Consider the following 12890-nt stretch of genomic DNA (forward strand, 5'->3'; position numbering starts at 1 on the left):
CAGTGAGTTATTTACACTCAACAATTACCAAATATGCTGCTAGCTGCCCATCTAAACAACAAAACAAAAAATATCCTAATCATAGTTGGCAAAGCATACAGATACATTTATTAGAAGGCTAAAAATGACTGAATTAGTCATCAACAATCGTAATTATCATGTAATGTAAGATCATGTAATTCTTTCACCTCACTTAACTTCTTTAGACATTGAGAGTTACAGCCTAATTAAAATCCTGGCTCTTTTAAATGAAATGTTAAATTCAACAGTATTAGTATAATCCCTACAATTAAGTAAAGTTAGCTAAATATGTGCCCTAAGTATCTCTATGTCAGCATACACTGAGTCTGGGGCACTACTTCATTAGCTGTGTAGGGAAGGAAGACATACACTATATTGCCAAGAGTATTTGCTCATTTGCCTTTACACACATATGAATTTAAGTGACATCCCATTCTTAATCCATAGGGTTTAATATAACATCAGCCCACCCTTTGCAGCTATAACAGCTTCAACTCTTGTGGGAAGGCTTTCCACAAAGTTTAGGAGTGTTTTTTTGGGATTTTTTGACCATTCTTCCAGAAGCGCATTTGTGAGGTCAGACGCTGATGTTGGATGAGAAGGCCTGGCTCGCAGTCTTTGCTTTGATTCATCCCAAAGGTGTTCTGCTGGGTTGAGGTCAGGACTCTGTGCAGGCCAGTCAAGTTCTTCCACAGCAAACTCGCTCATCCATGACCTTGCTTTGTGCACTGGTGCGCAGTCAGTGTTACCAGGAAGGGGCCATCCCCAAACTGTTCCCACAAAGTTGGGAGCATGGAATTGTCCAAAATCTCTTGGTATGCTGAAGCATTCAGAGTTCCTTTCACTTGAACTAAGGCCAGCTCCTGAAAAAAAACCCCACACCATAATCACCCCTCCACCAAATTTCACACTTGGCACGATGCAGTCAGACAAACCCAGACTGCCAAATGGAGAAGCGTGATTCCTCACTCCAGCAAACATGTCTCTACTGCCCTAGAGTCCAGTGGTGGCATGCTTTACACCACTGCATCCGATGCTTTGCATTGCACTTGGGTGGGTGAGTGAATACTTTTGGCAATATAGTGTATCTATGGTGTGTCCATCTAGATTTGCTCTTGACCACAGGTAAGTCAGAATCCCTGCAGGTGCTTTATCTGTGGCAGTCTGCCTTGCACATACTCTCCCTCTCGTTTATCACTGTCTAAACAGTTGACAAGTAGTGCAGTGGATACGGATCATTGTAGACAGTCAGATGAACCACTCCCAAAGGCACACTGTGGACAAACACAGGCATACTGTCATAAGAAAAATGAGGGAAGAAATAAAGTCAAAAGGAATTACATATATACCATAGGTCAGTGATTCTCTGCCACCAGGCCATGACCTGTTACTGGTCTGTGCTGTGCGTGCAACTGGGCTGCAAAGATGCAATGTGACAAAAACAGACAACTTCCCATATGATTTTAGAACAGAGCCTCTGTAGTCACTTTTTCCACTCTGAAAACTGCTTAAGTGGGCCTGAAAGGATTTGTCCTTTGTGTACTCTTAGGCTGTCAAATATAGGGTGCAAATGACCCCTGAAGTACACCAGTATTCCAGGTAAATGACATGTCTTGGCATTGTCGCTAGTCGCTGTATGCATGCTTCAAAGGCTAAAGGATGGATATGCGGTAGCTGGTTAACCTTCACAACTTTGGGGAGTTGGGTTCCCATGTCTAATCCATCAATTGATCAAGAGCGCAATGAGACCATGAATCTTACTTCACTTTTCTTGTCAGCACATTGCAAATGGCCCTTGCAGACGTAATATCATGTTTTCTCTGACTGGTGCTTATTCAAAATAGAGGCAGAAAACTCTGTTTGGCTTTCCACTTCTCTAACTTTCTAGCAATCTTTCCACTGGATGGATGAGGACAGACAGGCCAACAGAGAGTAATAATGATTGTTCACTTGAAACGTTTTCATAAATCAGTGCTTAAATTTTAGCTCAGAAAACTTAGCACTTTATCATGTATCTATATAATCTAATGCAGTCTAGCACAACAGCTCTGTCACATACTACGCCTTTACAAAGGTTTAATGGACATTTTCTTTTCTTAAAAATTTTCTGGATATATAATCATACTCAGAATGTTTCCTCTATTTTCTATCATGGTCATTCTTGTTCTGTTTTTGGATCCCTCTACACATTCACTGCATGTTGTGAAACACATAATGAAAAGTTTCATAGTTGTGTCCTGCTTAAAATGAAATGGAAAGGAATACTACTATACATGCTTGCAGAAGTCACTCAGTATGAACTCACTTTGATCCAAGGGTCTATACAGACTGTGCTGTTCTTAGCAGCAAGACTTTTCTGTGTGGTTTCTTTTTTCAAAACACAGCTCACATTCCTATTGCGACAGTGAGCTTGATTCAGTTTTGACCGTACATGAATCTGACTGAGTGAAGGGGAATCAATTTTGACTTTTGATTTCCTGTAATTAAATAACCACTGACCTATGGGAGCTTGAATGACAATGACAATATCTATCTATTCATTCATCTCATTCAAAATGTTGTGCACATAAAATACAAGAAGCAGTGACAAATAGTATATCTAACCACCCGTCAACAGATTTTACGTCGCTGTTCAGTGCTAGCTAGTAAATTTTACATTCTCTAAAACAACTGTTTTTGTCTGCCACTAAGAAATTTTATAGACTAATTTGAAATCTATACAATAATTGAGGGAATACCATTTAGGATATGTCGCTCATTTAGACAGTCATGCTATCGCTCAGTGTTTAATATATTTACACAAAAAATGTGTAGTAAATTCAGCATAGAAGTTGGAATATGGTGTGAATAGCATGATGGGCTAAAATCACATGCGGTCCTCTGACACGTCGACAGAATAATTATTCACTTATATCAATGTCAGCATTTTGACCTGAATATGTATATGTATAATGGAACAGCATCCTCTCCCAACAGCTCCCGCATATTAAGCTGCTACGGGTTAAAGTTATATGATTGCACTGACTCCTTTTTTCATACTCAAAATTACATCAAGGGCTTCTACCCTTTACGAGAGCTCCTACGTCGCTTCTACTGCACATTGTTCATTACATGTCACACTTCTCGCACACACAGCCACGCAAAGAGAGAGAAGAGATAAATAGAGAGAGAGATGAGGGTAGATCAAAGAGGACCTAAAATACAGAATCCCTACGAAACATTGCACATTTTCCTGAATTGTCCGAAAACGGCATATCTAAGTCTAAGGTTGCCCAGACCACAACTGTGTGAATCAAAAAATCAGCAGCAGATCAAACATACTAATTGACGAAGACCAGAGTGAACGAGAGTGTGAAACAGCAGCCAAGGCTACTCAACATATGACAAAGCACATCGGCTCTAATGTGCTTACTAATTAGGGAGGAAAATATAACAGCAACGCCTAGCTGCTAGCATTCTCATAAGGTGTGCTCACATGAGTGATGTGATCCGTGACACCGTAAAGTTTCACCACAAATCTCTGGACAGTGACTACCTTACATACCTTACTGAATTGCCAGCCAAAAGTTTACTCCAACCCTCCAAGGATGTGTTCTGAACACTCAACCTTGAAGACCAGTACTGTATAGTATGAGTGGAAATCAGTGAGGTGGAGAAGCATACCCGAGTGCCATTAGGATGACCTGTTTATCATGTGAATGACATTGTTAGTGTAACCTTGAGAAAATGACTCTGCCAGCTATGTTAGCACAATAATTATGCTAAACATGACCTGCGGAAGTGAGCATGAACACAGAAAGGCAGCTCAGGAGACAGACAAAATAGGCTCAATTCAAAAAAAAAAATATATATATATACATATATATATATATATATCTAATGTAAGCCACGTATGTGTGTCATTCTGTCATGAGTGTGAGCATGCTACGTTTGATGGGTGGCTAAATGAAGTAGGGCGAATGCAAAGCACGGCAGCGCTGTTCCTTTCCACTTGCAGGAGAAGAGACTTTGTTAAAGACTAGTGATTGTCACTCTGTCCCTCACTGTGAGGCAGAGAGCAGCTGATGATAATTAACCTTCAACACAATCAGCCAAGACCTCAGGAAAGTAATGTCACACAAACCCTGGGAGCTGGGTCACGTATACACTCACAACACACCTGTAAAAGGAGTTATAATACCAACATTTTTCTTGTATTCATTCCAAAAAATTCCCACAAAGCTGAAACCAGTGCCGTTACACAGTAAAGAAAAAAATACTGTCAGTGATTTTGTTTTTGTTTTTTGTTTTTTGCAGATTGCCGTAATTATTTCAGTGTACCTGATTGAAATTACTTAATAATTCTGTACAATTAATATTTAATTCAGTCAGGCTCATAATGGATGTTTCATTTAAGGCAGAAAAAAAAAAACAGACTGCGTTGTTTACTAAAGCAGACGATTTAAGGTGCCTGCCAAGCACGTCAATATAATCGACTCAAACACCATACATATTGACAGGCGTGTGAGTGCAGAAATGTTGGACACCATGAGACAAATTTGTATGAGAATAACATCTCCCATCAGATGTCATATTTGCTACATCTTTCTGACCTTTCTTCTTTCAATGATAGTAATTTCTCACAGAACTCTGGTTCAGATGTGGATGTGTTTGCCTGCTATAAAAGAATGAAAACTAGCAGGCTCCGTTTTCTGCAGATGAAGTCTTTACAGTTTCTTGTCATGACCTTAATTATGATTATTTTAGCAGACAGTAATCATAAAACCTTTTACAAATAGTCGTGTAGAAGGCATTTGAGTTAATATAATCATTAGGCCTGGGTATTGTTTAAAAAGAATATGGTACCATTACCAATACCAATGCCCTTAAAGCGATACTGATACTAATAGAGTACTTATATCCATCAAACAAATGGAAGCACTCAGGTGTTTTAAATTCCACCTTAATTTCTTTTTTTTCCACATATTCAGTTTGATCAACTCCATAGAATACACTAGGTTCAGCTTCAGACTATAGACTGTGTGGCTTGTAGCTGCTGTGGTTGTGGACCACAACAAACACATGAGGAAACATACAGACATACAAATTGCACCCAATGACACTGGGTAATCTACAAGCATCTGCACCTACACAAAGTACAGCAAAAATCTGAGCCATAAAGTCTTACTGATGCCACTAAAAACATAAATCTGATATTTTGCATGAAAATGGAGAAGCGGAATCCTCATTGCCTTAACATCTGTGATGAGATTTTACTTGCAGGCCACTTGCTGGAGAACAGGTCTGCTGCTGGTCTGAGACCTGGACTAGCCCTGTCTGTGCTGTCCAGATGCCAAAGTGGGCTGCCTCAAGCTATGCTGAGCTGCTTGCTTCTGCCACTCTTTCACCATGAACATAAATAAAACAATGATTTTATTTTACATCAATATTTATATGTAATGCATAACACTGGGACATAGTTCTCCATTCAAATACAAAGAAAAATGTATCCATTATAAGTCATTACAAATATGTTTATTCATTCTAATTTATCTAACCAATGGCAGTCTTGGACCAGTGAACAGTGAACGTGCTTAACTAGATTAAGTAACATTAGCTTTAAGTCTGCGTAATTTCATATTTTAGCCGGAAATGAAAACATCTTGAAAATGGCTAACATTAGTTCTGTCTGAAATAATAAACTTAATTTATACGGAACTTTAAGACAATGGTAATAAGTGCTTCATATGGTTGAACTGAGATTAATAGTTAAAACATTTTGGGACTGAAATCAAGAATGTAGTTACAATTCACTCTAAGCATAAAACAGGAACGTTTGTAAAGGACATTTCAGTCCACTAGCTACTTAAATTAACTGTTGGTAACAAGCTGAACCTTCAGCTAGCTTGAGGGCGAGGACGTGATTTAACGTTACATACAGATTAGCAGGTACAGAGACAGAAAATGTATCCCTAAATGAAGCTGAAATTACCTTCTTATTCTTCAACACAAATAGAAAACAAACTTAAAACAAGCATACCTAAATTAACCTTGACCACCTTTCAGTAGTTGTCATGTCAGTCTTTTCTCTTAAACTGGAGATGCTGTATTTAATAAAGGTCGAAAGAAACAATACCACTAAAACTGAAAACCAACCCCCATAATCATTAAGAGTGTCTTCCTGGACCTGACCGGCTTCAGTTCACTCTGCCATTTCAGACAGCAAGTTGTAGAGAGAATCATATCACGAGCCTTTGTTTCTGTACATTTCATTTTCATTATCAGCTTCAGTAATTCAATCATATGACTCACTGAAATGGTCTTAGTTTCAAAATGCTTTAAATTGCTTTTATTTGCTCCATGTCATCTAAAATATGTAAACAAAAAAAAAAAAAAAAAATCAGACTGTCACATGTAGAGTGTAAAAATTTTTACTTGACTTGGAAATAGTACATAGATTTTTTTTCTTTTTTAATTAACCAAATTCAACGACATTTTAGTTTTCAACTGCATCTCAGTGTCTTCATCAGTGGATGGAGATCGGTCAATTGTCATGGAGTTCTCTCACTTGTCATCTCACAAAACTAGCGTTATTGTTTATTTTTATTTATTTATTTTTAACTCTGGCAACACAAACCAGGAATTTGTGTAAATGGGTGTCCAATAACTGAATTACTCTTATCTGAACATCCTAATGACTAATCCCCACATTCTGGTAGTTTCAAAACTCACTCTGGAATAAAGCCTCTACTAGACTGAACAAAATTATTGATATGTATCCAATTCATAATTGCCTTGCAACGAATCCAAGGTCATCACCTTTCCCAATTACTGAGCTGTCAAACTTAAAGTGCTCCTTTAAGGCATCAGCTGTAGCACCTGGCTTCAAATACTGCATGAACTTGAGTTGCCAAGCTGTAGATAAGCATATGAACATGAAAATGATTCTGTAGAGCAAATATCTGATTTATAACAAGACAGCCAGCAAAGCAGTTTGTGTTTATAGATGCAGCATTTATTCATTTTTGGATCAACACAAAGCACTTGAACATGCAGAATTGCTAGCATCAGCTGGCAGCAGTGTAGCACTAACAGGTGGTAGCCAAGCAATTGCCAACAACGTTCCAACTATTTTTGATGAAAAATAGGGAATAAGCAAAGTACAAATGACCGTTTTGTTTTGTTTGTTTTTATTTTTTAAATTGATATCAACTATCATTGAGGAAACAACCTTTGACCTGGGGTGTCGAGGAAGCCAAACAAGAATAAAAACATGACACATTTATTTGGAACAGAGTGCATCTTTGATCACTATATGATGTTTATTTATAGTAAGCTCTATGTCACATTAACGACGACAATCAAGCCCTTGACTTGTGTGCACATTAACTCTTCAATGGACAGAAGCATCTTGTAAAAATACGTCTGCCGTTTTTTGTTTGTCGTTATGGCCATTTACTGCCTGCTGGGGGTCACGTTTTAATTTATTACCGCGTCACTTCACAGCACATTTATTTGCCGAGATGATACACGAAAGGGCTGCCGACTATAAAGCTATAAATATAGCAGCAAAACCTGTGGATGTCGAGTATCCAAAACGGTACTAGATTGAACCGCAAGGTGGTGCCAAAAACGAGCTAATGCCTCCCCCGAAAAACGAGCTAATGCCCCCCCAAACTATCCTCTCTCACCTTCAATCCCATTACAACATTATATTCGCCAATTTCTTCGTTGTTTCGTTGTACTGAAAAAAAACAAACAAAACAAAAACAAAACAAAACAAAAGAACTGTAAGGGCAAAAAAAGGTCAAGAGCTCAAAGTCTGTATGGAGGGTTGCAACACTTAACCACAACGCTAATCGAGCATTTCCTTAATGAATTACGATATAATTCCACTTAAAGTGAATATTTAAGTCAACGCAAGCCGTCCTACCATCCGTCACGACTGACACGTCCTCGGCCCCTGTCAATTAAAAATCTGTGATCCTTTACAGAGTCCCTGATCTGTGGTCTCCAATCACTCCTGAACAAGGACAGTTATCATTTAGCCCGACATCCAAAAAAATTTTTCCTGCAACATGAGTTTGCCAACGCAACGAGCACATAAACCCAGAAAAAAAAATGTAGTGAGAAACCTGACGGATCGAGCGTTAACGTCATTTCATTTAAGAGCAGGGAATGGATAATCAAAAAGTCTGAACTTCAACTATACACTGAATCACGCTAAAGTCTAAATAACCTAATATTACAGAGAGGGTTTAGTCAGTCATTGACGCAGCTTATATCTTTATCAAACTGGCTTTAACCCTTTTACACACCCTCCATATCCAGCATATGATGCCGTTTTCATGCTTTGTTTTGACTTTAAAAACTTAATTGCCTTACCTGGTTTTCTGTATACTCCCTCTTGTCCGGGTTTAAAATAAATTCTCAGTTAGTTTGGCTCAGGTTGCGTGTGTGTGTCGGCTGCCCGTAGAAATAACGTCGTTTTGCAAGAAAAGCGTAATTGCAGTGTAACTCAATTCTCCCTCTCCCGTGTAGTTCTCTGGCTCTTGTTCCGCGCCTCCTTCCACCGACGAGACTCACTGGGCAGAGAGATGGTCAGATAAAAACGCGTTACGGAGAAGATCAACAGCAGTCCAGTTAAATTTGGGTCTTTAGGATGTCCAAATCTTTTCCTGTTTTATGGGGCAATAGCGCTCCAGGTGAATAAAGAACGTACACATCCCAAATAGTTGGAAAAAAAAAATCCCTCCTCTCACTTTATCCCCCGAAGAAAAGCAGTCCTTTACACACCGGCGGAGAGTTTTATTTTCCCTCTTTAGTCTTCACCACTTTGCGTTGCCTCGAAATCTGATAGGCCTGCTGAACTGGAAGGTCTGTCTATTAGGCTTATTCTAACGATACCGGTGATGCTGCGTATCCTGCATTCCACTTACCGTGGAGGGAAGAGCGCAAAGAAACAGAGAGAAAAAAAAAACAGGCAGTGATTTCGCTCAGTGCTGTTTCCCTTCAAACAAACAGACCTGTGAAAACACGCTTTGTGCCAATTACCGCCTCCTTTACATCTTGTGTTGGAGATGTAGTCCTGTACAGACGGCTGTATCCACTGCGGTCCGGTGCAAAGATGCAGACCAGACTGAGGTGCAGCTGAAGTCTCGTCTCTTTTCTCTTGCGCGCACACACTAGCAGTCAGATGTGGGGGGTTTTTTGGAGGGGGGGGCTTCTTCAAACCGCGGCTGACCAAATGTATAACAGGAATAAGTCCGTATTATTTTTTTTAAATGTGGCTGTGTATCGCGAGTTAGTAAAATCACCCCCAAAACAGTGCAGAGCGGAATTATGCCTTTAAGCACTTCATTTTAATGCACACAACTTATATAAAGAAATGTATTCCTACCTGTGTACTGCGCATTGAAATGCTCCCACATCTTTTAATATCTTTAACCCAGTCTACTGGGAATGCAGCAGCATTTGGAGGGCAGCAATCAGGTGTTCTCCCTCCTGAACAGGTGAAAAGTACAACACGACCCCTGCGGAAGACTTCCTACTGACCTTATTGCCAGTCAACAAAGAGCTTACAGACCGGACTTGCACTTTTAGGTCTGTCAAGATCTGCGGGGATTTAATGGGTGAACAATAAGGTCACACTGCTGCGAACTGGTTGTTGATTAGGCTTCTTTTCTACCAATTTTCTGCACCAATCAAGACATCATTGTGATCACCTGTGCATTGCGCAGAGGGAGAAGTGGCGAGCTGCAGCTGTGGGCTTACATGTCTGTTTAAAGGTGAAGGTTGATGCAACTGAGCTGTGAAGGGACATCTGAGGATAATAATGGCAATACACCCATCAGTCACAGCACACGTCGTTACATGCGGGAGGGGCGGTGGCGGTGAGGGGGATGCTGGAAAGCATCACATCCACATGCAATTGTATCTCTCAAGACAGAACTGCTTTGAGAAGTGAAGAATTGAGTCACACACAAACAGATGACAAGAAAAATAAGGTCAAGGATGCTTTTCCTGAGGAAGCACATGGGGTTGGTTTTCTCGTTGCACTGTTCTTGGATCACAACTACACAAGGGCTTTATTTTTTAGAAATCACCTGCATGTCCGGAGGTCTGTCTGTAGCCTCAGGAACAACAGTGAATGAATGAATTATACCATAATATGCACAAACACAGTGTCAGAATGTCCATATCCTGAAGTGCATTATCACTAATGCAATTTGTACACCATACAGTCAGCTATGTGCTGAGTAATTTATGATCCATTATTGATAAGAAATGAAATCAGCATGTTTCAAGTGGGACTCAATGAAGCGGTACCCATCATCATCAACATTCCATTATATATGGCCAGCATGAAAATGTATTGTGATGTTTGTGTCTTGTAAAGCAGGACGAGAGTTGATATTAATTTTTCATAAAGCCCCTGGGACAAACACAAAGCTATCTGAATATGTATTTGGCTATTTGCTATTTTCCAAACTTAGTGACTAAATCACTATTATTACCTTACATATAATGAGTTTTTCCCTGCTGACACAAAATGCAATCACAACAGGTTGATCTGTCAAAGACATGCTGTCACTCAGTAACAAGAAGGAAGAGTCACTGAAAGATATAAAGATGCAGCACAAAACAGGTACAATATCTTCTCATTAATTCTCCTCAAAACCTGGCGCCTACATCACCCATATCGCAACTCGACCCCAGGCGGCCTGGTTGGAGATCTGGGTGTGTTTTGCTAGTAGCACATAAAGTAACGATGACTCGCTGGCCTTCAGCAGAGGTGGGGGCCAGGAAACAGAAGTTCAGTATGCTGGCTTCTTTCTGACTCCACACCCCCAGAAATGTTTCATTTTAAGACTTGTTGTCTTCATCATTCCCAACTCATGCTGATTCATGTAACATCACTTCAATCAGTTTATGAGAGTTTGTGCACAAAAGTCTAGATACAAGTGCAGTGGAACAGCCACTGATGTGTGAAATCAGTGGCTGTTCCCCTTTAAGTTTCTCATATGTGTTGCTGGGGAGGGTGAGAAGGACGGCCAAGATTTCGATCTAACTGACAAATTATAACAAATCTCACAAGATGAGAATGAAATAAAACAGAAATCTGACATGAGAAACAATGAAAAGACCCCCCCGCAACTGTCCTCTCCACTGACCCACTAATAGTTTTCATTCAGTAACAAAGTAGGAGTAAATCTAACAGGTTAAAAAGAAAAAAAAGAACTTTCCTGACATTGTTTGATTTTGTATTCTGTCCGTCACTAAAATATTACTGACCTCTGGTTGGTTTTTAACACACATCAGTCAACCCTCTGAGAAAAGATGATTCTACGATTTTAAATAATTCGAGGTCCCACCCCCAAAGCAAATCAAAAGCTTTTGAAGAAAGCAGCTGAAAATAAGCAGATGTACATTTTAAACAGAACACCCCCATGCTGTCAGAATCGATTTCATTTTTTTACTGATCACTGATAGTCTGCTCCTGCTGCATTTCAAACCTTTGGACTTTCTGTCCACAGCTACCGTCTTCTATTTTTGCCTTTTGGTTTTACATTGTTTATATGTCTGGTCTTTCAAGGACTTTAAGAAGAAAGAAGAATCAACTTTATTGGCAGTATATATATTTTTACATACACACACTGAATTCGTCTTCTGCATTTGACCCATCCTTAGTTGAACACACACATGCAACACCCGGCAAATTACATGCAGTGAAACACACACAGGAGCAGTGGGCAGCATCAGGCGCCCGGGGAGCATATTGGGGGGTTAAGTGCCTTGCTCAAGGGCACATCAGCCGGCTAATGGAGGGGGGGAGTATTTTTCGCATTAATCACTCCACCACACCCAAATTTTTCCTGCCCGTCCGGTGGGGGAATCGAACCGGTGACCCTCCGATCACAAGCCGCTTCTCCAACCTCTAGGCCACGGCTGCCCCCAAAATAATTTATTCATCACTAAAAAGAAATATGTGTGAACAATTTCAATAGTTTCAAATCCAATGCTGATGAAAGGTGCATGAACTTGGAACTAACACAGTTAGTTAGTTAGTTAGTTAAATGGGGACAAAGTACAGTAAATAAGTCTGAATATGTTTGAATGAGTTTAATTTAATTCAATAAACGACCCGGCCTTGTATAAAATGTAATGAGCTCGCCAAAAGAAAGCGTAAACACGCCAAAAAAGCTGTTCAGTTTACTTTTCTACCCTTGACTACCTAACTGTTTGATGCATAGAAGTTGCCACTCCTCCCTCCTACTGCTCTGTATACAAATACAAACCAAAGTATGTTTCACAAAACATGTTTTATATGCATCATTTTAGAGAAAGAGTTTCAGAGGGTTTGTTCTGTTATGGTGTGTGTGCTCATTTATTTGGCTACAGAGTCATGTCTTTGCAGTCAAACTCTCAGAGAAACAGTTTGTTCCTTAACACTACAGTTAACCAAGAAACGAGTTTCATTTATATATTTTGCTCGTATTCTCAGTCTGTTTGTCTGATAGAAGAATATCTTGAATGACAAATGAATGGAAATGTTGGTGATGTGACAGCGACTCGACTTCTCATCACACTGGCAGTGGATCTGGTTTCTATACACCCTATGAACATACTCACACCGGCACAAACACTCCCTATCAACAAATATGAAAGTTTCTGCATTACTGAAACAGTCAATAACTGAAGACATAAATGCACTGTCCTTTTTTCCCCAAAGCTCATTGAAGTGCGGTGCAATGGTAGATGGGCTGTCCAAGTGGCCACTGAATTGGACTGATGTTGAAGTTTAAAATTGCCTAAAAATATGAACAGTCATATCTGATGTCCCATTTCAGGCATGGTCATAGAAGTGTGCATCTCCTGTTGTGAAATAG

General features: G+C 39.7%; 1 protein-coding gene across 4 annotated transcripts in view; it reads right to left on the bottom strand.

Annotated features, from left to right (window-relative positions):
- Nucleotides 1-9689, bottom strand: part of grik4 (glutamate receptor, ionotropic, kainate 4) — a 254036-nt gene extending 244347 nt beyond the window's left edge. For 2 of the 4 annotated variants that reach the window (XM_046389056.1, XM_046389059.1), the window contains exon 1: nt 9401-9688. The gene's annotated coding sequence lies outside the window, so the exon portion shown is untranslated. Of the gene's footprint in view, nt 1-8385; nt 8586-9400 lie in introns of all 4 variants that reach the window. The other 2 variants (XM_046389057.1, XM_046389058.1) reach the window with 2 other exon arrangements.
- Nucleotides 9690-12890: the final 3201 nt, after the last annotated feature.

Source organism: Scatophagus argus, chromosome 5 (assembly GCF_020382885.2).
Source record: "Scatophagus argus isolate fScaArg1 chromosome 5, fScaArg1.pri, whole genome shotgun sequence".
NCBI classification, from domain to species: domain Eukaryota; kingdom Metazoa; phylum Chordata; class Actinopteri; family Scatophagidae; genus Scatophagus; species Scatophagus argus.